Source organism: Alexandromys fortis, unplaced genomic scaffold (assembly GCF_014885135.2).
Source record: "Alexandromys fortis isolate MF-2015 unplaced genomic scaffold, M_Fortis_MF-2015_v1.1 scaffold_128, whole genome shotgun sequence".
Lineage (NCBI taxonomy): Eukaryota > Metazoa > Chordata > Mammalia > Rodentia > Cricetidae > Alexandromys > Alexandromys fortis.
In genome coordinates this window covers 462906-490559 of record NW_026068012.1, presented here as the reverse complement: position 1 = coordinate 490559, position 27654 = coordinate 462906, and the positions used below count along the sequence as shown (strand labels likewise).

Genomic DNA, 27654 nt, shown 5'->3' with positions numbered 1-27654 from the left:
CTGGGTGTATGACCGTCTGTGTCCATGTATATGTCTCTCTGGCTGTCTTTGGGTCTGTGTGTACACACTTGGCCTCCAGCAGGCAGCGCTGTTTTGGGAAGCTACAGAGCCTTGAGCATGTGGTCTACCTGGTGGAAGTAGGCTACTCTGGGCAGGCTTTTGAGGTTTATACAACAGTCCCACTTCTGATTCCACTTTATTCTTCCTGATGTCAGGATTCAAGGATGTCAGGCTCTGTGGCATCACTCTTGCCACTAAAGACAGAGCTGCTCCAGGAGCCATGCCCTCCTCATGCCTCCACAGTAGACTGGAGCCAGTGTGAGCCTTTCCCTGCACAACGTTGCTTTTCCCAGGTTTTTGGCCACTTCTATAAAAGTGATAACTGGATTACAGAGTAGCGTGGCATATGCCATCATGGTGTGGCATTAGACACCTCTGCCCAGTTCCACTTTCAGTGACAGGCTGGCAACTTGAAATCCAACACAATGGGAAGATTTACACCACAGAAACTGGCATATGCCAAAACACGGTATCCCCAGTGTGTGATGCTGGCTTGATTCATAAGAATATTCATGAACTCTGATTTTAAACACTGATCAGGCCTCTGCTTTCTCACTGCTGAGATGCGATGCTTGTACCTCCTGGGGACCAGCTCTCCATGGTCACAGGTGTCTTCCCTCACACACATACGCACACATCTGCCTTAAAGGATGGTCTGTTCACGTGGCACTCCCCAGGCAGGCGCTGAAGAAGCAGGTGTGTTTGTGCAGGACTTGAAGGTTTCTTTAAGGCAAATAGCATTGATCAAACCTGTCTCCTATTCGCGGTCTCTGTTATCCTTATTGATCTGGGTGTTCCTGCGGGCACAGGTAGGCTGGCTGTACATCATTGCAAACACACAATAGCAGGAGGCTACAGTACTTAAACAGACTCCATGGCAAGGAATGAAGCGTAACGAGGGGACGGTTGGCTGCAGCCCGGCTGCTCCCTCTGCTCTGAGATTCAGCATTCACTTCAGTCCCTGTCTGCATGGCCTCCTTCGTGACCAGTTCTCAGGTAACAGGCTGGGTGGTAAAGTCAAGTCGCTTGTTGGCCTTTTCCGGAAAGTTCAAGCCTGTCTTGGGATGGACACTCTCCTTTTCAGTTTTCAGGCAGATCTCCCGGCAGATGAAGGGAGGAGAGAGAGCCACGCAGGAGCTGACGGTGTGAGGACCCGAGAGGTCTGTTGGTACTAAGAGAGCACTCTGGTGTTGCCATTGTCTTCAGGGAGTCAGTCAATGTCCTTTTGTCCCTGTATGAGCCCTGATCTCACGGGAAGCTAGACAGCCAACAGAGCCCCTGAGATAGGCTTTGTAAAGGGTAGGGTCCAGGTTAGTGGGTGTGGATTCTATCTTGAAGAAGCTGCACTCCCTAATAGTAAGTGCAGGGATGTGTGTGGGACCTGGTTGTCCCCACTTTGACCCACAGGGCAAGCACTGAAGGTGCCACTCACTGCCATGTTCCACCTTTGTTATAAGATGAGTAAACCTCAGACTCAAACCAGAGAGAGTGCAGAGTTGCTGCATGAGCCGAGGAACCCCATTATTGCTGAGGAACCCCATTATTGCCGGTAAGCAACAGGGTGGAGGAATGACCCCCCTGGAGTCTTAGAGGGGCCCAGCAGACAAGAAGAGGCATGGCTCTCACTGACCCAGTCAGAGGGTCCATGAGTAATTTGTCTGACATTTGACCACTTTAGAAACTACACACCCTGGATATACTCAGCCACCTCCAGCTCAGCCACAGTGGTCAGAAAGCTTTGTCTGTGAAAGAAACGAAGTCTGCTGGGCTGTGACTACCAGACTTCCCCCTGATGTCTCTCAGGATCTGAAGCCATTCTCCATGCACGTGGGGTTGGCGTCATTCCTCCCTTAGCCCAGGGTCTACGTGTCTGTCATTTCAACCGCTCACTCGCTGCAGGAATGCCAAGGTGGGGCCATGGGCACCCAAGGCTTTGTGATCCTTGGCTAGCCATTGGAGGATGCCCTGGCATGTTTCCAGTACCATTGCTGAGCCGACAGCTCACACAGGGTTCCAGACAGCTGTTCGGCTCTCATTTTGAGCACTGCGGAGGCTTGAGACCCCAGAGCAGGTCTTGTTGCAGTGGAGCCAAGTTTAAATTTCAACAGAACGGAATGCCCTGTCTCTAGAGACTTCTCTTCTTGGAGATTTAAGGTCCCTTCCTGACAGAAGGTCTGTTGTAGGTAGAACTTGGGTCAAATTATGCCTGAGGCAAAGTGGTGATTGTTGGGTGGGCGATAGTGGAAACCTAACTATACATACTAGGGTGCCCTGTGTGAGGGGGAGGGGGCAGAAGCTGGGGCCCACATTTGCCTTTGAGGGGAACAGAAACTACAGGCCACATTTGGCTTTGGGTGCATGTAATTTCTGTCCCTCCCCAGTCGTCTGGTTTCCACCTCGCCCTCCTGCCCCCTCCGGCGTCAGCGGCAGATTTCTCCATCTGTTCTCCATCTTGCCTCCTGCTCCCCCCACCCCCAAAATGGAGCCTTTTTTCCCAGTCTGTCTTGTTCTGCTACTAAAACATTGCTATGCCCGTTCTCTTCCAGTTCTTACCCCTTTAGGGTGGAACAAATGCTTTAAAAGAGTCTGATCCTATTGCAAAAAGTTCCCCATTCTCAGTCCCTGTGTTCACTCAGACAGCACCTCTCTCTCTCTCTCTCTCTCTCTCTCTCTCTCTCTCTCTCTCTCACACACACACACACACACACACACACACTGCTCACTCCTAATCTGCGCCTCCTTTCGGGGATTTACAGCTTCATACATGCCTGCCCATCTTCACGGTGGCTCCAGGTGGGCATCTCCATCCGTCCTTCTCCCTGGCCCTGTCTCACACTGTGCTGAGTGCTGGAAGGCCCAAGATGCCCACTTGCCTTCCTCCCATTTGCCTAGGGTATTCCTTTCCCCCTTTTCTTCTTCTTTTCCTCCTCCTCTTCCTTCTTTTTGCATTTTTGAGAGAAGTTCTCTACACATAGCTCTAGCTGTCCAGAAGCTTGCTATTTAGACCAGGCTGGTCTTGAACTCACAGAGATCTGCCTCCTGGGTGCTGGGATTAAAGGCGTGCACCACCATGCCCCTTCTTCTTTCATTTTTCTTTCTTTTTTTGTGGGGGTGGGGTGTGGGGGGCTTTTTAAGGCAGGGTTTCTCTGTGTAGCTTTGGAGCTTGCCCTGGAACTTGCTCTGTAGACCAGGCTGGACTTGCACTAGCAGAGCTCCACCTGCCTCTGCCTCCCGAGTGCTGGAATTAAAGGCGTGCGCCACCACCTGGTCCTCCTTCCATTTTTCTAATAAAACATTTTCACCTTCCCAGAGGACAGCAGTAGCAGGCACCTGCCTGGCCACCTAACTTAGGCCTCCCTGTCTTCTCAGCAGGTTTACTAAGGGTGACTTAGGGCACATACTTCCTAGAGTGTGCACATACTCCCTAGAGTGTGCACATACTTTCTAGAGTGTGCACATATTTCCTAGAGTGTTCACATACTTCCTAGAGTGTGCAATACTTCCTAGAGTGTGCACGTACTTCCTAGAGTGTGCACGTACTTCCTAGAGTGTGCACGTACTTCCTAGAGTGTGCACATACTTCCTAGAGTGTGCACATACTTCCTAGAGTGTGCACGTACTTCCTAGAGTGTGCACATATTTCCTAGAGTGTGCACGTACTTCCTAGAGTGTGCACGTACTTCCTAGAGTGTGCACGTACTTCCTAGAGTGTGCACATATTTCCTAGAGTGTGCACGTACTTCCTAGAGTGTGCACGTACTTCCTAGAGTGTGCACGTACTTCCTAGAGTGTGCACATATTTCCTAGAGTGTGCACATACTTCCTAGAGTGTGCACGTACTTCCTAGAGTGTGCACGTACTTCCTAGAGTGTGCACGTACTTCCTAGAATGTGCCAAGGAACCGTCTGCTATGTGAGGCACCATTCAGTGAAGTCCTGAATTGCTTTCTTAGCACACTGTCCCTAAACATGGGCAGGCACAGAGCTCCTCACTGGGGTCACATGGGCAAGCATGCCTTGGTGACCATCTCATTCTTTGTGTCGACTTAATTGGGCCATGGTCCAGATGTGAGATCAAATGTTATTCTGGATGTTTCCGTGAAGATGCCTGTTATGTTATAATGTCTTAGTTAGGGTTAATATGGGTGCAACGAAACACATAACCAAAAGTAACCTGTGGAGGAAAGGGTTTATTTGGCTTGCACTTCCACAGCACTGAAGGGAGTCAGGACAGGAACTTACACAGGACAGGAATTTGGAGGCAGGAGCTGAGGCCATGGAGGGACGTTGTTTACTGGCTTATTCCTCACGGCTTGCTCTGTCTGCTTTCTTATAGACCCCAGGACCACCAGCTCAGGGATGGCACCACCCACCATGGTCTGGGCCCTTCCCCTTAACTAACTAAGAAAATGTCCTACAGGCTTGCCTATGGAGGCGTTTTCTCCATTGAGGTTTTCTCTTCTCAGATGACTCTCTGGCTTGTGTTGAGCTGACAGGAAACTGTCTGGTACAGCAAAGATGATACAGCTGAGGAGGAGAGGGGATTGTGCCCGTGATGGAGGTGGCTTTATTTAATCAGCTGGAGACCTAAATAGAAAGAAGATCTCTCCCACTAAAGAAAGCTCTCTTTAGAAGACAGTCTCTGAACTCGAGTTCCACTACTGACTCTCCGAGGCCTTAATTGGTGTAGGTGCACATGTGTGAGCTAGCCTGTGCTAACTGTGCCTTGTCTGCGGAGACTGACATCAGCTGTCTTCTCCAGTCGCTCTCCATCTTAGTTTTAGAGACGGGAGCTCCCTCACTTGACCTGCCTTAGCTAGGCTGTCTGCCCAGCAAGCTCCCAGGGGCTCCAGGGATTGGTCTGTCCTGCCCCACAAGACTGGGCTGGCAGAGAAATGTAGCCACGCTTAGCCTTCCCCTTAGCTTGCCTGGCGAGTGCTTTACCCACCGAACCATCCCCAGCCCCTCGTTCATCAGTTTCTCTAAACTTGTTTTAAAGATCTAAAGAGACCCAGGGTGCACATGATACCTGCTGAAGGCCATTTAGGTAGCAAGGAACAGAGCTGGGGTGGCACACCTGTGTGGCTGCGGATGGCGTTGCCCTCGTGCCCAGGGCAGAGTCTCTCATGCCAAGGTGTCTTGTGTGCATTGTGTTGATCAGCGTGAAGGAGGATAGAACAAGCATCAAGCGACAGTGAGCGTGCCCAGCCTGAAGCCAGCTGTGGGACAGCATGCGCCTTATCTTCTGCTGGGGACGACCTTCCTAGACACCCAATCTTCAGCTGGACCATGGAGGTGAACGAGCTTTGGATGTAACCTGGGCAACACACGGGTGAAGCAAGGATGATACCTGTCACCTTCCTGGTAATAAAGTTATTTACAAGTGAGTCTTTATTTTCCAGTCTCTCTGTCGTCCCCAGAGCTTGTTGTCTCCCCCTTTGCCTAAGGAGACGCCTCCTGCACGCATTTCTCCTTGCTGCCTGGGTGGAGCTGGCTCTCCAGGCCCCTGTTATGTCTCCCATCTGACTGTCAACCGGCTCCCCTGCCACCTGTATTTCTTCCCTGAACTTCCTCACCTTCTTGATTTTTCTCTGGATATTTTCCTCCTTCTTAATGTCACTCTCAATCTGAGCTTTTTTTTGAATTTGGATACAAGAGTGGCCAGCGGTGACGGGCCACAATGGAGCCTAAGAAAACAGGTCATTTGAGCTGCAGAGACGTCACAGAAAGGACTCTCAGAATTTGGTTGGCCTTTTGTTAAGAGAACAGTGACTCTGTGAGCTGGCCTCAGAGAGACACTGGCCCCTTTTAGAGTTCTGAAAGGGCAGTGTTGATGGCTGAAACTAGGTGTGCCTCGGGCTGGGACTGTGGGAAGTCTGAGAGCATCTTGGGCCGGAGCAGAGTGTCTAGAGGCCCTAGGAAGGAGAGGGCCCAGCGGAAAGCCAGGTGGATCTGATTGGCGGGGAGGGAGAGCTAGGGAAGTTGCCCAGGGGGTGCAAACCCACCAGGCAGAAGCCAGAGCCAGGGGCACCTGGGCAAGAAGCCCCAAAAGATGTTGAAGAGGAGGTCCGGGCAGGCGCTTGGATACAGTACTGGACCAGGCGGGGGACGCATCAACAGCGTGAGTGCCATTCCGGGCTGATATTGTTTTGGTGTGTGAGTCTCTCTCAGTCATGGGAGGTCGAACAGGCAGTGGGGTGGAGAAAGATAAAAAAAGGAAAGACCTAGAGGGGAGGGAAGGAAGAGGAACTTCTGTGCCTTGGTGAGCAGATTGGGTCAGCAATTAACTCACCGGCTTGTTTGAGCAATCAAGGGAATGCCAGAACATAGATAGGCTTTCTCTATCAAGTTGGGGGCACTGGGCAGCATGGTTTTGACATGGAGGTAGGATAATGACTTGGGGTTACATGGGCTTTGCGTTCATGTGTGTTCCTGGCAGACTGGACCCCAGAGGAAATAGAAAACCTGATGAGCACTTGGACTGAGGGTCACGGGGGCTCACATCCTATGCTCCACAGAGGACTGAGGGTCACGGGGGCTCACATCCTATGCTCCACAGAGGACTGAGGGTCACGGGGGGTTGTATCCTATGCTCCACAGAGGACTGAGGGTCACGGGGGGTTGTATCCTATGCTTCACTAAGGTGTTGCATAGAGTCTACTCCTAGGGTCCTCTCACTGGAAAGGGGATGATATATTTATTTGTATTTCAGCATCAAGGCAACTCCTTTCTCTAGGCAGAAAGCAAAATAGGTACAAACCCAGAGGATTATCATCAATGGCTAAAGGTGTAATACATTCAATTCTTATGCCAATGTGAAGTACTCTTGAGAACGTCTATGCTCACAAACATTATTTAGTTCCCAGTGAGCAAGGCCTTCCACCCAGGGCTGTCTCCATTAGCAAACATGGCTCCGGTGGCTCACCTACTGATCGCTTTGTTTGTGCTCTTTGCTGAAAGTGCCCTGAACTGCTTAGGAGCATGGACAAGAACAAGGATTCTGGAGGCTGCACCATCTGGGTTCCAATCTTAGTGTCAAGTTATAAAACCGTCCCTCACCTTCATTTCCTCCTGTGGAATGGAGCTATGTCTGTCAGTCCTTGCCTACAGAGCTGATATAGAGATGGAAGCTAGGTGGTACGGACAGGCTGCTTAAAGGAGTAGCTGCCACTCAGAAAAGGACACATTTGTCGTCTGTTACAACAGAACTGTCTTCACAACTTGGTGCTGCCAAGCACAGGGGTGAGTTAGGACTGAAAGACACAAGGAGTAGCCCAGGATCCTGCAAGCACATAAGCAGCTGCTACAACCTGCGGCATCACCAGCGATTATCTGGGGTCCTTGCAAAAGTGGAAACTTCCATCCCATGGTAATGGAATTACATAAGACGATAAGGCAGTGATGTTGTCCTTCTTCATTCCCAGGGAGAATTAATCTATTAATCTGTGCACCATTATAAGGTTGTGGCCTACCAGCAAGGTTCCAGCAGGCTCTGGCAGGCATCTTTCTCCTTTGGTGGCGCATGGTGTCTCTCACACTCTGCCTTCTTTTTCCCAGCATTCAGTTTAGTTTTCCCATCTAGTTGTATTCTGCCCTGCCACTACGCCAATGTAGCTTTATTCATTAACCAATGCCTCCTGAGTGCTGGGATTAAAGATGTGTGTCACCATTGCCTAGTCTGTTAGGCTGACCAGTGCAGCTGTTTTACTTTCTGGTCTTCAGGCAAGCTTGATTTATTAAAATACAGTTGAAATATCACTACATGTTTATAACTGGGAATGTGAGCTCTCAGCTTTAGGCTCTGGCTGCTATGCCTGCAGTTTGCTGTCCTGCCTCCAAGGCTATAATGAACTCTTAGCTCTCAAGAGCAATAAACCAAAATAAACCCTTCCCTCAGTTGCTTTTGATCATGGTATCCTATCACGGCAACAGCAAAGTAACTGTTGCAATATTTTCAGTCTTTTGTGTTTCTATGGATATGTCAACTTATTAACTTCTCTTAAAGGCATCTGCTGAGATTTTTTTATAGTTTCTGTAGAACAAATGCATATATTTATATATCATGTCTTGAAACATTGCATCTTTCAGTCAATGAACACAGTACATCCCTCTGTAGGCCTCCATAATTTCTCTCAAATATACTTCAGAGTTTTTGTAGAGAAATTGTTCTAGTCTCCTTTCTGCTGCTGTGATAAAACATACAACCCAGAAGGAACCTGGGGAGAAAATGGTGTCTTTATTTTACACTTAAGGATTGCAGTCTGTTGTACAATATTATTCTAAGATGTGTTACATCTGTTTCTGCTGTGGAACATTTGTTTGATGATGCAAAGATGTGTTGCATTTGTTTAACTCTGTGAAACTATGTTACTTTGCCTTCCTAAAACACCTGATTGTTCTGATAAAGAGCCCACTAGCAAGGCAGGAGAAAGGTTAGGTGGAGCCGGCAGGCAGGGAGAACAAATGGGAGGAGAAATCCGAGAAAGAGGAAGGAATGAGAAAAAAGAGGAGAGGAGCACTTAAGGGGCTGGCCATTCAGCTACACAGTAAGAAGTAAAGAAAGGTCTACAGAAATAGAGAAAGGTCAAAGTCCAGAGGCAAACGGTAGATGGGATAGTTTAAGTTAAGAAAAGCTGGCTAGAAATAAACCAAGCTAAGGTTGGGCATTCGTAAGAAAGAATTAGCCTCTCTGTGTGTGATTTATTTGGGAGCTGGTGGTGGACCCCCCAAAGAGTGAAAGAGTTAAAAGATACCAACTACAATGGTCCATCACTAAGGGCAGTCAGAGCAGGAGCGTGAAGCAGACACCATGGAGGAACAGTGCCCACTGGCCAGCTCTCTCACAAGCTCACACCTCCCCATCTCATACAGTTCAGGAACACCTGCCTGGGGGTGATGTGCTCATAGTGGGCAGAACCCTCCTGAGTCAGTTAATAACCAAGACACGCCCACAGTCCAGTCTGACCTAGGAAATTCCTCAATCAGGGTTGTCCTCTTAGATGACTCTGGGCTGTGTCAAGTTGACAGTAAAAGCTAACGAGGACTGATGTATCTTACAGGTAGTTAATTAAATTTATTCCTAGTTTTTTGAAGTTTGTAATGTTATTGTAAAATAGTATTCATTTTTAACCAGGTGATGGTTTAATCCCCTTTAATCCCAGCACTCAGGAGGCAGAGGCAGGCAGATCTCTGAGTCTAAGGCCAGCCTGATTTACAGAGTGAGTTCCAGGATAGCCAGTGAGGGCTACACAGTAAGACTCTGTCTTGAAAAATCAAAAAGAAACCAAAAATATTGCTTTTTTTTAAAAAAAAAAACTTTTAAATACTTTTTACAAGCACATAAATTACAATTTGTGGTGGTTGAATGAGAAATGTCCCCACAGTTGTGGGTGTTTGAGCACCTGGTGTCTAGTTGGTTGTAGAATCTTTGGGAGGTGGAGCCTTGCTGAGGGAAGTGAGTCACTGGGGGATGGGCTTTGAGTGTTTATAGCCTCTCCCCATCCCGTGTTCACTCTCTGCCTTGTGTCTGCGGTTGAAATGAGATCTCTCCACTTCTTGTTGCTGTGTCCGTCACTGCCATGCCTTTCCCCCATGATGGACCCTCACGCCTGTAGAGCCATAAGCCCTAACTCTTCCTTCTGTAAGTTAGTGGCCTTTGGTCTTGGTGGCACAGCAACAGAACAATAACTAATACACAGCTGTATTTTGACTTTCCACAGTATGACCTGGCTGAGTTCATGTCAGCTAGCAATATGTCTGTAGATCTGTAGAGTTTCCCTGACACCAATAAACCATTTAAGATAAATTGACAAAGCAAAACAAGAGTTTTAGATCTGACACTACCGACTTCCTTCTAAAGGTTTGATTGCCGTTGGCCCGGGTCATGGTTTTTGTGGTGGCTTCAATGGAGTGGATGACAGAGAGGAAAGGCTCGTGAGACAAGCCATTCATCTCAAGTTCTCACAGCCACCGACTTGGGCGTCTGCATAGCACCCAGACTTGTGTGATTCTCCGAACTTTCTGGTTATAATTCCCGTCTCCATGTAACGCCTTCCACACTGCAGCCCTGGAGCTCTCCCTTGCCCTCCAGGTACCACAGTGCAGCTCGTGCAGATGTGGTCACGCTGTCCTGACAGTCTCTCACTGTAACGTGGTAAGTGGCGTGCAGTCAAGGTTTCAGTTAGAATTCCAGACACAATTTTGATCACAGCTTTCCAAAAACATTTGTTTAGAAAAAAAAAATGAATTTAGGGCTGGAGAGATGGCACGGCAGTTAAGAGCACTGACTGCTCTTCCAGAGGACCTGGGTTTAGTTCCCTGCTCTTCCAAAGGACCTGGGTTTAATCCCCAGCACCTACATGGGGGTTCATAAGCATCTAACTCCAATTCCAGGGTATTCAATGTCCTCCTCTGGCCTCCATGGGCAATAGGTACACAAGTGGTTTGCAGACATGCATTCAAGTAAAATATCCATATACATAAAATTTTAAAAAGCAACACAAAACCCAAATCTAATTTTCTACACTTTGGGGTGGGGGGGGATGTAGTCAGGCTTGAGAATTCTTAGCCTGATAAACAAGAACACTGATATCCATTTATTACTATGAAACAGGTTGTCTGTGGTGATCAATCTCTCGGCTCCTGTGGCTAAGTGTGACGGATCCTAAGAAAATCAAGCCCTCCTCTTTAATTTCTTCTTCCCCAAGAGATGCTGAGAGCTCTTAGTGGTTAGGAAACAGCATTCTCTCTGGCGGATCACCCACGGTGAAAGGCACACTGGCTGCACCACCCTGGATCAGAAGGTTGCCCTCTGGCACTCAGGAAGTGGAGAGGGAAATTTTAGAGGTTTAAAGCCAGCCTGGGCTGCATTGTGAGTTCAAGGACAACCTGGACGACATAGTGAGACTCTGTTTCAAAACAGAGGAAGGAAAAAGAAGAGAAGAGAAAGGAGAGGGACCTAATGCTCTCAGGGGGCTCCCTGTTGGAGGAATAATGACGTTCATGTGGCCCCAACCCGCACAAACCCCCTGCACAGAATTTGATTACAAAAGGCTGTGATTACACAGGGACCCCAAACCAAACAAATAAACCCAACTCCAGGCAGTGAAAATCTAGACTAACAAGGCCAGAACTCATAGTCATCAGGATGACCAAAGGCTTCCCCGTCTGTACAGGATCATAGTGAGGGCTGTCATTAAAGCTGCTGTGATTTAGAGGCCACCAAAGCTGGCTGGTCTCATTTGAGGGAGAGCACAAACCAGGCTGAGATGATGCGGCGAGACACTGACTCTGCAGACTTTCCCCGGGGAAACCCATCCCTGTGTCCTCTATGATGTCATTCTCTCTATATTGACCTTTACCCTTCATACCTTAGACATGGGGAGGGGGGTTGCAGGGGAGGGGTGAGGAAAGCTCTTCATACTCCTTGGTGACAATCCAAGGAAAGATCACTCCCAGTATGAGCCCTCTTCTGGAATCTCCAGTCTGGAAAACGGAGCCTGGCGGGGCCTGTCTCCATCAATCAGGGCCCCTGGAGGTAATGTCCAAAGGACATGGCCTTCCAAGATCTGCTACCTCCTCTGTGGGTGGGTCTGCGGTTCACTCCTTCTGCATCTTGGAAACCTTCCAACCAAGGCTGAGCCCGAATCCTGGGCGTCACCCTGGTGAAAGCCTGTTCAAGGTGACAGCCAGAGGAACATGGGCAGAGAAGGCTCAGCATCCATGCCCTCATGAACACCCCCACCCTGTTTTGGACATAGAGAACAGAGCAGAACTGCCCGTCAGGGAGCGTTGGTGCTATCACACAGGTTCTATGATGTAAGGTGCGCAGGATGGGTGCGAGGGTTATGTGTTAAAACATGCTAATCATGGTGTCCTCCTTACTCCTAGCCATGACAGCGGCTTCGGCTGCACTGCAGGCTTAGTGTGAGGGAACTCGGCTATGCAGAGGTCTGCTCACTAAGCACCACCACCCCAATTTAACTGTTTCTAAACTGAGCCAATAATATCGCTGCTTAAAAACAAACAAGCGAAAAAGCTTGAACCATTGGGATATTGGTGGCTTTCCACAGAGAACCATTGGGATACTGGTGGTGGGAGGGGAGGAAGAGAGGCAGATCCTCCCGTAGACATTGGTGCTTTATACACACGTATTCACTTCTTTGCTTCCAGTCTCCCACCCCTGTGGTAAACTGTAGAAAAGCCTACAAGACTCAACGAGACACGAACATTCATGCACGGAATGTCCAGATTTACCAACGGCTCATATTTTTCTGCTTGAGTCTATTATTTTTGTTATGACAGGGAAAAAAGAAATGGCTCGGTCAGTAAAGTGTCTGCCTGGAAAATATGATGACCTCAGTTCGATTCCCCAGGACCTCTGCAAAAACCAGATGTAACAACAACACAAGTCTGTGATAGCCATGCTGGAGAGGCCAAGAGGAAGGCTCACTGGCCAGCCAGTCAACGGCAGAGACCCTGTTCTAGTGGGAGGCAATGTCTCAAAAAGTCACGTAGGGAATGCTGGAGACAGCCAGCGTGGACCTCTGGCCTCCACATGCATGTGCACACGTAGGTGCACACACACTCGAAGAGCATACAAAGGAAACTGTAACCACTGCTGTGCTAACGTGGAGACAGCGCCACCACGTATCTCAGGAAGCATCAAACACCCATGAGAAAGCATGCTCCTTCCTGGGTGCACATCACATCGGTCATCTTCTCTGGCGACCGTTGTCCCGATCTGGGCATTCTCATATATGTGTGTGATGCCCTCCCTAGGACCCCCCACCCCCGTGCCCTTCCTCTTCCCAAAGTCACCCTGACAGCTAAATACTGAGTGGTAATTAAACTCGGGCTAATCGTTTTTCCTGAGACTTTGTGTGCATGTCACACCTTACAGCAGGGTGCCGAGAAAGTCAAGTCGTAGAGACGTACCGATTAAGGTCTGAGTTCCACTCTGTGCTCACCAAGTCATCAAAAGGCAGGATCTTGGCTCATGTTGTCTGACTTCCACCAACTAGTTACCCCACTCTTTCCCTGGCCACTGAGACCCAATGTCCGGTGAAACCAGCTAAGGTGGTTAGGGTTTCTTCTGGCTCAAGGTCCAGAGGACGTGGTGGGGAACATGGAGTTTGGTCTTTGGTAGCACGTGCTGTTCCCTGGCTTGTTCTAGTCTCAGGAGACCAGGAAACAGAGTCAGACCCAAAGTGGATGGAGATGTCTCCCTCAAGGCTGACCCCCCTAAGCCGTGTTGAGCAAATTCAACAATTCAGCAGTCACAAAAGCAGCAGCCAAATAGGTTAGTGGAATACGTTGTTGGTGTTGCGGGCTGCCGGTATAGCTCAGAGGTAGGGTACTTACCTGGGATGTCCTGGCCCCCATATTTCATCTTCAGTACCTGCCCCCCAATTATTGATTGTTGAATTTAAATGACAACAATGCCGTAATGGTAGCCATCCAGCAACAGCACACTGCCACAGTGTACCTGAGATCGGAAGAAATGACAGTAGTGGACAAGATGGCTTAGTGGGCAAAGGTGTGCCGCCAACCTGATGACCTTAGTTCAACCCCTGCGTTTCAGATGACAGAAGGAGACAAGCTGTCCTCTGACCTCTACATGAGCACACACACACACACACACACACACACACACACACACTAAATAAACAAAATTCTGAAATAAGGAAATGACAGAGGACTGGAGGTAGAAAGCAATGGATTTGGGTCTCACTCCTTTCGCATTTTTAAGATTTGAAGAGTCACTGCACGGTGGTGGCACTCGCCTTTAATCCCAGCACTGAGGAGACAGAGGCAGGCGGAACTTTGTGAGTTCAAGGCCAGCCTGGCGTCTAGAGTGAGTCCCAGGACAGGCTTCAAAGCTACAGAGAAGCCCTGTCTCAAAAAAAAAAAATATTGAGGAGCCACCAGACAAAGGCACCCGAGACCATGTGTTTAGCTCACCCACCCCACCCTCATGTCACCTGACAGTGCTCTGGGGAAGCCCAAACAGACGCTGTACACCAAGGTCTGTTCTCCTGCCTCCGGAGAAGACACTCACAGAGGACACTGCTGAGGCCCAGGCCCTTCTTCTTCTCAGTTGTTAGATGGTGTACACCCCCAGAACAGCATGGCTTCAGATCAGAAGCTGAGGGGCCCCTCAGGAGTAAGACGGCCTTTCTCAGGAGGCTCTGGGGCATGTGCTGCACGTTGGCTGCATAGGCGGGAACGGCGCTTTTGGTCTCCCCCTGCTCCTGTTTCTACTGACCCTCTTCCATGTTCATGCACATTCTTGTCTGACTCTCCATCCGTGTGCGCTCCTAAGACAGCGGCAAGGATTGGTTTCCAAATCTCTCTCATCTCACCTTGGGCTGCCACATAGTACACATAGGTAAATGTCCTTTGGGTAAGGGAAAGAAAAGAAGGAGGAGGACAGAAAGGAGAAGGGGGAAAGAGGATGAGACAGACAGAACGGCTTGGCTTTCTCCTAAGAATGCCCTGGTTTCCCTCCACCCCTTCTGTGAACTAAATGAAGCCGACTTTGCTCCAACTGCTCTGAGTAAGTGGTCCCTGGGATCGGAGGGGAATGGAGCCTGGGCAATTTCAGGCTCAAAGGAAGACTATATTTTATGTTAAGGAAGAGCCAAGAAGGATGCTTGTCAACCCCAGAAGAGAGACAGAGGGGACAAGGTTCCTCAGTTAAGAAGTACTTCGAGCAAGGGTATTGTGATAAAGGGCTAAGTTGTATGGGTCCGCCACACCCACAGGTCCTTCTACTCTTGTCCTCCTAAAGGAAAGGGCTTGTGTGACCACCTTCGGATGAAGGACTACCTGTGAGCCTGAGCTTCAGAACAATAGCCGCAAACCAGCCAAGTCCCGCCTTCCGAGGCAGCAGTGGTCAGCATCCACTAATCGGCAGTTGGCTAACTTGACATTCTTGGGCCCCTCTGGGCTTCTCTACCTCAGAACTGAAGCTGTGTGGTGGGGAGAATTATTACTTCTCTACACCAGCTATTCCTTCCCTGGCTGTACTGTGGAACAACTAGAGGGAGGAACTGGATCCAATTTCTAGGCAGGAACTCTTCCTGCATGTGGAATGCCCTCCACGATCCAACTAGAGGCAGGGCCGGCTTCTCCCATCAGGCCGACTAACTGCCGGTGAGTCCTGGATGTCAGGCTGTCTTTCTTTGGGACTTTGACATACGATGTGGCTGAGGAAACCCAGGGCTGGTGATTAGCTCGCAGTGAGCTGAAGATGCATTCTGGACAATGCCTCTGGCATCTCCAGCCTTCACTCTTGTCTTTCATCTCAGTGTTCACATTCTCAGGTCTTCTGAGTTATTGGCCCAGTGGCTGCGGGAGATTCCTCCCTTCTGATGCTGTTCCCCCATCACTGTAGGGCCCCAGATTTATGATCCTGAACCCCCAAAATTCATCAAGCCCTGCTGGGGTGGCATGTCACCTGGGTCCGCTGGGGCGGAATGTCACCTGGGTCCGCTGGGATGGAGAGTCACCTGGGTCCGCTGGGGTGGAGAGTCACTTGGGTCCACTGGGGTGGAGCGTCACCTGGGTCTGCTGGGGTGGAGAGTCCCCTGGGTCCTCTAGGGTGGAGTGTCACTGGGTCCACAGGGGTGGAGTGTCACCTGGGTCCTCTAGGGTGGGAGTCACCTGGGTCCTCCAAGGTGGGGGTCACCTGGGTCTGCTGGGGAGGGGAGCGTCACCTGGTCACCTGGATCCACTAGGGGGGGGCATAACCTGGGTCCCCTGGGGTGAAGTAGCCTTGAGAGTTAATTTGGGCAGAGCCTAGGGCTGGCATGAACCAGCCACCACATGAAGGTTCTGGAGGCTTGGCTGTGTGTATGACCTAGAAAATGGTTTTGCACAGTTCTTGCTCTTAACCACTAGGCTGACTCTCCAGTGCCTCTTTTCTTAAAAAAAAAATGCGTGTGTGCATGTGTATGTATGTGTGTGCACGTGCGTGTGTGTGTGCATGTGTGTGTATGTGTGTGTGCATGCGTGTGTGTATGTGTGCCAGCACACTCACCTGTGGATGTTCACATCAAGAGGTCAATTTTCATTTCCTTCCTTTATCCATCTCCAGTTAATTTTTTAAGGCCCTGATCCCACCGCTCGCCCTCTCGAGACAGGGTGTCTCACGGAATTGCAGCTTGCCTTCTCAGCTAGACTGACTGGCCAGCAAGCTTCCTGGGACCCTCTGCCTTTGCCCCACCCCCTCCACTAGCACTGGGGTTCCAGATGCCTGCTACCATGTCCAGCTTGTGGTTGGATTCTGGGGATCTGAACTCAGGCCCTCACACTGCAGAGCACCTTCCCACTGGGCCCTTGCCCCAATGTAGGTATGCCTCTCTTTATATCTGATATGTCAACTCTCCCAAAGTGATTGCTTTGTGCCCAAGATTCTTTGCACACATTCTTTCAGTCTTTCTAGCAATCCTATGGTATGGCTCCCACTGTAATCACCCTTCTGTCCTTGATGGCAAATCAACAATTGTATCATCCAGTGTATACACCATCTCCAAGACCTGGGCTTCTGCAGCTTGTAACAGCACTTTCTAAGGCTCAGGGGTTAAAGCATTTGTTGTGTGTGTGGACTAGAACACAGACCCACAGAACCCACACAAAGGCTGGAAGGGCATAGTGACTCTCTTGCCATTACAGCTCTCAGAAGACAAAGCAAGCTGCCTAGCCAGCTCCTATGAACTGGTGAACTCCAGGTTTTGTGAGAGACCCTGCCTCAAAAAAGAAGATGGAGGACAATGGAGGAAAACAGCCGACATCAATCTCTGGTCTCCATATGCATGCGTACACATGTGCATGTTCACCCACTCACACACACACACACACACACACAATCACACTTTGGAGAGATCGGAAGTAACTCACCACTAGTTCCCTTCACTATAGATTCAGACTGTCACCCTGGTCCTGAAGCCACTCCTAAATCCTGGAACAGGCTTTTCGGGTCTTTCTGACCCCATGGACTCAATCAGAGGCATTGGAATCTCTCTCAGTGATTGCACCATTCAAACTCCTTTAAGTAAGACCCTTAACTTGTGGAGTTTCCTTGGCTTGGGTAGAGCGGGCCATTCTCAGGAGCTGCATCCTCAAGCACAAGTCTAAGCACAGCATATGGTGATTACTCCCGGCCTGGAAAAACATGCATCTTTTTTGACACAAACCAGGTTTCTGTGGTGGAAAACTTGTTATATGGCCAGAACTCTGTGTATATGCTTTGTGTATCCACAGACTCAACCAGCCACATCAAGAATATTCAAAACAGAATTGTATCTGTGCCGAGCACATGCCGACTTACCTAGTAACCATCCACAAACAACCAGCCTGACAACAGCTTACATGGTGTCTGTATCCTGTGAGATAGTATACGCCATCTAGAAACGGTCCAGAGCACACTGGAGGATGTGCGGGAAGGACGTGCAAATGGCACCGTTTTCCAACACAGAGACCTGAGCGGTTGAGGATTTGGGCATTTGCGGGAGATCCAGAATATTTCCCAGCCTGAGAGTCAACAGTAACTGCAGAAGAGTCAGGACAGACCTGAGCGCCCCACCTTGGGTGTCTGGCTTAGCTCTCACAGGGATAGGCTCCCAACCCACCTTAGTCTCAGCAAACCCCGCAGGGCTGAGATGGAGCCAGCTGGGGCCAGAGAGAGCAGAAGAATGAGCTGTAGGTCACCCACTAGACTTGCCTGTCCTTTGAGGGGCAAGCAGAACCCATACTTGTCTCTTGATAATGTGATTCAAACATGGCATGATGGCGCCCGGGAGAGAGGGCTGCACCCAAGGGTTGATTGTTCCTTTTGTTGCTCTGGGACAGATGTGCGGTGGCCTCGCCCAGCGAATTGCTGCACTCCTTTTGGCTGAGCCCCGTCCGAGGGGCTCTGTGTGACGCCGCTTCTCCACCCTCCCCAGTCCGAGGCCTCTTCCCAAAGCCACAGAACCACTGAGCCAGCCAACATTTCCCCCGTAATCATTTCCTACATAAACTCAACAAGGGGAAAGGCCTCTTTAAGCACATGTCGGCATGATTACGTCTCTCCTTGACAGGGAATTATCAAGACGGCCCCGGGGCTCCTAAGACTGCAGAGATCATAAATCTCTGATTAATGGGGTAAGACAGATTGTTGATATTCCCGGAATTCAATATTCTAACCTCAGTCCCGTGTTTATAGCACACGGACTCGCAACTTCACAAGAGCAAGGCCTGCTTTGTGTGCTGGGTTATTAGGAGAAGGCTCCAGAGCGAGGAAACCAGCCAGCATGCCTAGTGGGGCAGCCTAAACCGGAGCACACATTTCACACAACGATTAATGTAAAGTCTGCATGATGCATGGAAACACTCTAGCTTCAAGATTCTGCCTCTGGTGCGGGGGTCACTGGGCCTCGACAGAGCCCTTCAGGGGCCTCTGCGATTCACTTAGTAAACCATTGTGGGGTTTCCCTCCTTACCAACCACAGAAAATATAGCCTGCCCACCCTTGACTGCCACAGCTTCTTTCTTTCTTTATTTATTTCATATACACATATTATGTGTTATAAATATATATTTTCCCCCTAAAGGAGGGACTGAAGCACAGGCTCTTTATGAAACACGACTCCCCCGAAGAATGATAACATTTCGTTCTGCATTCTTTGGCGGCACCCAAGTCCGTGGTTAGACAGAGGTGACCACTTTCATTTCCATCATTTTGTTATGGCTGCGAAACCACACGGTATTATAACCTTCCTCGTTCTACAGAAAAGCTACACGAAGAATAGAAACAAATAACTCACCCCAAATTGCCCACGGATCCAGGGTTATTAGGATTCCCAGGCCAGCGGGCTCACCACAAGACTTCGCTCCTTGACAAACAGACCGCGTGGAGACAGGCCAAGCCCCCATGTCAAATGCTCGCTGTCTGCCGCCCAGGTGGAAAGCAGCCAGGTATAATTTGTTCATGGGAGAGAGCACAGCCTGGGCAGGGGGTCAGGGATATTTTAGAGATAAGGGCGAAAGCATTCTTTAGAGGCCGCGGGTCATCACTTACAATAAAATTGACGGAGCAGTACTAAATCCAAAGCGACACACGGGCTGGAAGCTATCCACGGTGGAGAGCGGGTGGGCGGACGAAGGGTGGGGCTGCTCACAGTGGGGGTGTCCTTTTCTTCAGCAGGAGGAACATTCTGGAAACAGAACCGTGAGTTAAACGTTCAGTCCTTCATTCCTACTTCCTGTGGGGCTGCCTCTTTCTTTCTGACAACTTCCTGCCTTTATGTCCCTCCTAGTGACTCAGATGACTTTAGTGGGGGACACAAAGCAGGTTCGCCCCACCCTCCTGCCCTGGAGAGAATCCTCTTCTCCCAGATTTCCCTCCTGCCTCCAACAACCCACCCTAGTCCTGTCTCCTTGGCGGTTCTGTTTCCCTGCAGGACAGTGGATGCAGTGCGTGGTTCAGAGAGATATCCCTGTACCACAGAGCCTGAAAACGAGGTCGTTCCTTAAAATTCAGCCAACCCCAGGGGCAGTTTCCCAGTTTCCTTCCCTCCACCAGGACAAAAGATCCTGACAAAACCAGCTTCGGAGGAAAAGTTCATTGGGCTACAGTTCCAGGTTATGGTCCATCATTCCTGGGAAGTCAGTGTAGGAACTTCCTCAGCAGTTCCAGGTTATGGTCCATCATTTCAGGGACGTCAGTGCAGGAACGTCCTCATCTTGTCTTATCACAGCCAAGAGCAGAAAGAGAACAAGTACAAACGAGGGAACTTGTAAACAGAGACCGCTCACTCTTTTGTACCTGGCCATTTAAATAGTCACACAAAAACTATATTAATTACAACACTGGTTGACCTATTAGCTCAGGCTTCTTATTAACTAACTCTTACATCATAAATTAACCCATTTCTATTAATCTGTGTATTGCCAGGAGGTTGTGGCCTATGGTAAGGTTATGGCATGTCCTTCTCCTTTGGCAGCTACATGGCATCTGTCTGACTCTGCCTACTCTCTCTATGCATCTCCATTCAGATTTCCTGCCTGGCTTTGCTCTGCTAAGTCACTGGCCTAAATAGCTTTATTCATTAACCAATAAAAGCAGCACATTTACAGAAGACATCCCACACCAGGTACCTGTGCTCAGGCCCCTCTCTCCACCTATATAATTAAGGACCCTGACTAGGGGATGGTGTCACCCACAGTAGGCTGGGTCTTTCCCCATCAATTCATGTAATCAAAGCTAGGCCATTCCAGACACATCCACAGCTACCCTCATCTAGATAGCTCCTCACTGAGACTCTCTTCCTAAGCAATTCTATATTGTATCTTGTTTACAACTAAAACTAACCAGTGCTCAAGACCCTTGAATAAATAATATAGTAAATAATATATCCTACTATATATGTAAATCACCTCTAGCGTACTTACAACACAATGTCAACATCATGTAACTGTAGTTGCTTAGGAAATCTTAAACAAGAGGAAAGTCTGTTCCTGTTCAGTAGACATGATTTTCTTTCAAATGTTTTCCATCTGTGGTTGGTTGAGTCAACAAGTGCAGACGGAATGGCCACAAATAACCAACATGTTGAAGCCAGAGCGTGAGGACCGTGGAAGATGACCTTCAGCTTCTGAGTTGACAAACAGGACTTTGCAGCCAAACAATGAACTTGGAAATCCAGTCTTTGCTCCGGCATAGTGAGAGCCAGGCTCAGAGGGCTGATCCATCGAGTCTGAAGAAAGGAAGGAGTGACTTCCGACTCGTTCCAGCCCTGGAGGATTAAAAGACACAGGCAGCCAACAGGAAGAGGGATTAGCAGCGCGGCATGTTGGTCTCACTGTGGCTCTCTGAGCTGAGATTGGAGTGGGAAAGTCGTGTGCAGAGTGGAAGGGAATCAGAAGGTGCGGAGTTCAGCGTGCGTTCTCTACAGGGGCAACACCGCTGTGCTGCGGGCTTCTCACCGACACATGCGCCCCCCCCCCCAGAAACAAGGAGGGCCAAGAGAATGGTGCAGCGGGGGTGACTCTAGACAGAGGCCGTCGGATAGCTCAGTCAAGTGCGGAGCGGCACCGTGGAAGGAGTCACTGGCTGCCTCAGATGATGTGCGGAAACACAGCCTCCAGACGCCTCCCCTGCCAGACTGTCCTTGTCTCTGGCTGCCTTCCCTAATGTCTGGGACATACCAGCTCTCCCCAGCCTTCACTACCCAGACACTGCCTTGGATGGGAAAATGGGACATTGCCATCCAAAGGGTAATTATGCCATATTTAGCGACAGACAGATCGTGAAGTGTGGCTTTGAAGATGGAGGAGCCGCCTAAGTAGATTAGACCAATACAGCACAGAAGCCGAGATGACGCCACACAGCAGAAAGGCCGTGATTGCTTCCTGTGCCCCACAGTGCTGAGCCTTGCCAACCAGTTTGCTCTAGAATCATGTTCCTGAGTTCGAATATTCTCGATCTACCCTCCTCCAGGTTTATAAACAGTGATGTCCCCAAATGTCATTTTTTTTGCAGGAATAGAAAAAAAAATAAAAGTAATCCTATAATTACAATGGCTACATGGAGACAGTGAGCGCTGCAAGCAGCTGGAATAAGTAATACATAAATAAAGTGACGAGGAGGAGCGCAGGCAGAGGGGCTGGAGTTCCTCACCTCAGAATACATTACCGACTGCTGTGGAAACGTCCTGGCCTGGACATGGCCAGTGCCGGCCTGACATGGAGCAGCTGCAATTCCCCAGAGATGTTCCAGCATGCCCTCATGGAAGAGACGGGAGGTTCCTGAGGCATCCAGGTTCCTCTCCTCCCCAAGAACACATAAGTAATCACACTGCTGGGAGGGAGACAGCTCCTTGGTGTTTAGCATTTTCAGAGTTGCCCACATTCCTGTGTGTAACCTCATCTGTGTTCCAACACGTAACCTTTACCATTGCTCCTGCGTATAAATAGCCCTTACCCATGTTCCTGTATGTTACCCTCACCCGTGCTCCTGTGTGTAACCTCATCTGTGCTCCTGTGTGCAACCTCACCCGTGCTCCTGTGTGTAACCTCATCTGTGCTCCTGTGTGCAACCTCATCTGTGCTCCTGTGTGAAACCCTCACCCTGCCAGTCATCCCAATTAAATCCCTAAGTTTCCCAAGCCAGGCTCAGCAGAACACACTTTGGTGTGCTGTCGATGCCCTGTCTGGGGGTAACCAAGCCAGACTCAGCAGAACACACTTTGGTGTGCCGTCGATGCCCTGTATGGGGGTAAACAGACATTTACTAGCATCTCCTCAGAACAAACCATGCAACACAATCCTACACTAGTTAAAACAGCCGTGGCATAAGGACAGAGCTATAGAAAGACCTATGGACAGAAGTAAGAGTGTATTAAAATAAAATCACAGATGTAGGACCAGCTGGTCTTCAGTGAAGATGCAAGAGCAAACACTGAGGAGATGGTACCTCAGCAGATAGTGATGGGAAAGAATGCAAGTGGACTATTCTTCCACATACCAAATAAAAAAAAAATCTCACAAGGGATTTAGCGTCAGCCCATGGCCTACAGTGCATAGGAGCAAAACGGGGAAGAAACCATGGCTTTTGTCCCAGCAGGTGCCGCCAAAGGAAATAAATGTGATTCTGTCAACTAGATGGGTTCTACACAGCCAAGGGAACATGTGTGGGGAGGAGAGACAAGCTGCAGAACGGAGGGGATGGGCATGCAAATCATATGCCAACAAGGGGTTAATATTCAAAGCATAGAAGGAACCCCTTCAACTCAACAAAAAGACGGACCTGACTTGGAGTATGAGGAACAAGATAACTGAGCAGACATTTCTTACAGATAAACGTGCGATGGGCACGGGGACAGAGGTCAGAGTCACTAGCCAGGAAAGGCAGCAGCGAGGAGACGCATCTCACACAGGGGAAGACGGACCCGAAAGCGCTGGTGTTGTAGGAGGTCTCTTGTTTGTTCCCAGTCCCTCAGCCCCAAGGTAATCACCCAGAAACTGTATTATTTAAAACACTGCTTGGCCAATGACTCTAGCATATTCCTAGCAAGCTTTTACATATTAAATTAACCCATTTCTATTATTTTATATTTTACCACGAGGCTTGTGGCCTCCCCGCAAGGTTCCAGCTAGCAGCTTGCATCTTTCTCCTCTGGCAGCTCCATGGCATCTCCTTGACTCCGCCTACTCTCTCTGTATATATTTGTTCCAGCCTGGCTATATTCTGTTAAGCCATTGGCCAAAAGCAGCTTCTTTATTCATTAACCAATAAAAGCAACACATATACAGAAGGACCTTCCACACCACACTGGTGAGGATGTAGAAAACTGGAGCCCGTGTTGATGAGAGTTGTGTCCTGGTTACTTTCTGTTGCTGCCCTAAAGCACTGACCAAAATCAGCTTAGGGAAGAGAGAACTTATTTGGCTTACACATCTTGATTGCAGCCAGTCATGGGGGGAGGGGGTGGAGTCAAGCAGGGACTCAAGCAGGAGCAGAAGCAGGAACCATGGAGCAACTACTAACTGGCTTTCTCCTTGTGGTGGCTTCTCAGCCTACTTTCTTTCTTTTTTTGTTTTTGTTTTTTGGGCTTTTTTTTTTTTTTTTTTTTTTTTTTTTTAGACAGGATTTTTCTATAGCTTTGGAGCCTGTCCTGGAACTAGCTCTTGTAGACCAGGCTCGCCTCAACCTGCTTTCTTATACAATCCAGGGCCCCTGGCCCAGGAGTAGCGCCACCCACAGTGGGTTTCACCCTCCTGCATCAATCATTAAGGAAGAAAATGTACATAGTTCTGTCTGCAGGCCAATTTGCTGAGGCAGTTCCTCAGGGGAAGCTCCTTATGCCGTGAGACTCTAGCTTGTATCAAGTTGACCAAACTAACCAGCTCACCATGAGAGGATGAAATGACACAAGAAATATGGAGAGGACGATCTTAGGGTGCGAGAAAAGCCCCCAAAGAAGGCCAACAGCCACGTATGCAATAACAAGAGCGTTTTATTGATTCCAACGCTGGGGTGGCAAAAGAACGACCCCCAATGAAGGTCACAAGTTCTTTTTAAGTCGAGTTAGGAGCAGTCCAGAGAGGAGGGATTGATCTGGGGATGACTGGCAAAGGAAAGATTAGTGTGGGGGCTGATTGGTGGAAGGTGCTACTGGTCCCTAAGACCTTCCAGAAGCAGAGTAGGGAAAGCTATCATTAGCCTTCAGAAGTCTGAGGGGCATCTGCTGAGCCAGCAGAATCGCTTATGGGAGGGTGCTTGCTGACGGTCATCCATATGTTGTGGTTTTTGTGAGACCTGCTTGCTCAGTGCTATCCCATTCTAGTGAAAGTGAAACTAAGGTCTGATCTCTATCAGGGCTCTGGTCTGCTGCCCCCCTTCCAGCCTTTGCTGACAAAATTACACCAGAGACATGGTGAACAGTATAGATGTTCCTAAGAGACACAGGGAACAGTATAGACAGTCCACAGAGACACGGGAACAGTATAGACATTCCTCAGAGACACGGGGAACAGTATAGACGTTCCTCAGAGACACAGAGAACAGTATAGACGTTCCTCAGAGACATTGAGAACAGTATAGACGTTCCTCAGAGACACAGGAACAGTATAGACGTTCCTCAGAGACACGGAGACCAGTATAGACGTTCCTCAGAGACACGGAGACCAGTATAGACGTTCCTCAGAGACACGGGAACAGTATAGACGTTCCTCAGAGACACGGGAACAGTATAGACGTTCCTCAGAGACACAGGAACAGTATAGACGTTCCTCAGAGACATTGAGAACAGTATAGATGTTCCTCAGAGACACGGGAACAGTATAGATGTTCCTCAGAGACATTGAGAACAGTATAGACGTTCCACAGAAAGTTAATGACAGAAACATACGACCCTGTACTTCTACCTCAAGGTATTTATCCAAAAGAACTGAAATTAGGAACCAAATGAGTGTTAGCTGTTTATTGCAGCGTCATTTGCCACAGGTAAACGTGGAGGTAACCTGAATGACCACCAGTGGATGAATGGATAAGGAAAATGGGGTGCATTCGCACAGTGGGATCTTATTCTAATCTAGGAGGAAACTCTGCCACGGGTGATGATGTGGGTGACTATAAAGGACATTATGCAAGGTGAAATGAGGTCATCACAGAAAACCGAGTATCGAATGCTTTCACTTATGTGGTTATTTAAAATAGTTAAATTCACAGAAAATTTCAGCATGGGGGAGTTGGGAAAGGGGAGTTGATATTTGATGCACATAAAATTCTGGGTCTGTAAGATAATTGTGTCCCAGAGAGCTGAGGGTTGTATCTCTAATTAGCAACAATGGTTAATTAGACTTTTGGCAAGACTCATATTAAGTATCTTTACCACAAAAAGGAATAAAGGAAGAAAGCAAGAAAGGAAGGAAGAAAGGGGAGGAAAGAAGGAAAGAAAGAAATCAATAGAAGTCACTTTCCCATTGCTTTCAGAAAATGCCTGATAAGAAGCAATTAAGGACAAAAGGACTCACTTTGGCTCACAGTTTGAAAAGATACAGTCCATGATGCTGGGGAAGGATGGCTGAGGACAGAGCACATCAACAGTCAGGGAGCAAACAGAGGCAGGAGGTGAGGCTAGGGCTACGCTCCACACTATTCATTTCCTTCTGCAAAGCTCTACATTCTGAAGGCTCCATGGCCTTTCAAGAACAGTCCCATCACCCTGGGAGCCAAGTGATCAGCAGATGAGCCCGCAGGGGACATTCCTCACTCAGCCCACAACAAGGTGAAGTTCCATTTATTGAGACTTTCAGGAGAGAATCCATAGTACCGTGCACCTGCTGCTCATGAGACTCTATCCTAAATGCACCACTACTGGTCACCCAGTAAATGTCCCTAGCCACCCACAGATGCCTGCTCATTATGTTCCAAAGGGATGAGGAAAAGGAGGGCAAGGCCATGTAGCAGACGGGGCAGAACCCGTCCTTGTATATAAGCCTGCTAGACTCAGAGGCAGTGTGACTGGGCTACACGACCCCATGAAGATACTGCATTGAGAGAAGCCCAGAAGCCTGGTTTGAGAGGCTGGCTCCACAGCTACCCCAGGCAGCTACTCCAGACAGCAGGCACCTTACCTGAGTCTCTGTCACAGGACGGACCTGCTCTGGGCCACCCCTGACCTGGGGTGAATCCGATACAACAGGAAGTTTTCTGAGTCTGAGTTGCATCAGCATTTCTAGAATGTACTGGGGTTCACGCTTGATCAATGAAGACCCCAGAGAGGTGACTGGCATGACCCTGTGTCCCAGCACTGTGCTTCGCAAGGGGGAAGGATCCTCGAGGTGACCAGCAGTGCCACTGACATCTTCCAGCCAGTCAATCAGGGTCACCCCAGCATGTGGAAGTGAAGTCACGAAATCGGTCACCACTGACCAGCCAGCGAGACTCGGGTGAATTATTGGTGAGAGACTAATTTGGAGCTGATGTTCAGACTGGCTTCTTTGGATGGGAAATGACCAAAGGGGTAGTTTCTTTTCAAAATTCTTTATCCTCAAATGCAAACTGTATCAGTTTCTCTGTGCATGAAGTGTGCCAGGGAAGGGTTTCTCTCTCTCTCTCTCTCTCTCTCTCTCTCTCTCTCTCTCTCTCTCTCTCTCTCTCTCTCTCTCTCTCTCTCTCTCTCTCTCTCTCTCTCTCTCTCTCTCTCTCTCTCTGTGTGTGTGTGTGTGTCTCTGTCTCTCTCTCTCTCACACACACACACATACACCCACACCCACACCCACACACACACACACACGCATGCACACACACACTGACGTGCAGAAAGCCCAGGATCTCCGTCTTTCGTCTGTCTGTCCCCACTGGCAGCCTCAGAAGCTTCCAGTAAAACCAGAGTGGTAGGTGGGACCCAGCTGTCTGTGGAGATTGTCGTTCACACCAGCTGAGCAGCCGTCCCCACGGGAACAGAACAGCTGCCTGGAGGCCTAATGAGCTCGCTTTCCAGACGGCCTGGAAAAGTTTCGCCACAAACTCCACATCCATCCATCAGTGAGGCAGGCCCCCGCGGACTCCTGCACTCTTTGGTTTTACAAAACACTGGCAATGAACGGACACAGGAGAAACTTACAGCCTTGGCTCACGCTGCCCTGTTTTCTTAAAACCTAATGAGACTAAATCGCTGATAAGTTCGGGTTTGAAGCGGAACAGCGTGCTCTGTGGGGGGCTGGAGCGCAGTCCTGTTCTCCCCAGGGCTGATTCCGGTCCTGGTGTATCCTTCCTCCTAGGGCCTCTGTGTTCTGTGTTTTCCAGTGATTTCTTTGAGAGTCAAGGTGGGGTTAGCCTGTGGCATGGCAGTCCACCCCAAGCCCTTCCTAACACACTCCACACACTGTGTCCAGAGCCTGCAAGAGTTATAACTCGAGGAAAGTGACCCTCTGAAGACACTCCCATTTGGTCAGGATCGTAGGCTTTTGTTCCACAGGCGCCCGTGGAAGTTTAGGGCTGGAGATGCCCAGCGATTGGGTAAATAGTTCCGTAAGCACCAGGTTTGAGGAGTGATCTAGGCAACGGCTTTGGGAGTGTCTTTAGCATTGCAAGGGACTGTGG

At 49.2% G+C, this 27654-nt stretch overlaps 1 long non-coding RNA gene across 1 annotated transcript in view; it reads right to left on the bottom strand.

Annotated features, from left to right (window-relative positions):
• LOC126513644 (uncharacterized) overlaps positions 1-19192 on the bottom strand; it is a 36106-nt gene extending 16914 nt beyond the window's left edge. Inside the window, exon 1 of the long non-coding RNA XR_007595403.1 lies at positions 18869-19192. This is a non-coding gene — a long non-coding RNA (uncharacterized lncRNA). The remainder of the gene's footprint in view (positions 1-18868) is intronic.
• Between the last annotated feature and the right edge of the window lie 8462 nt (positions 19193-27654).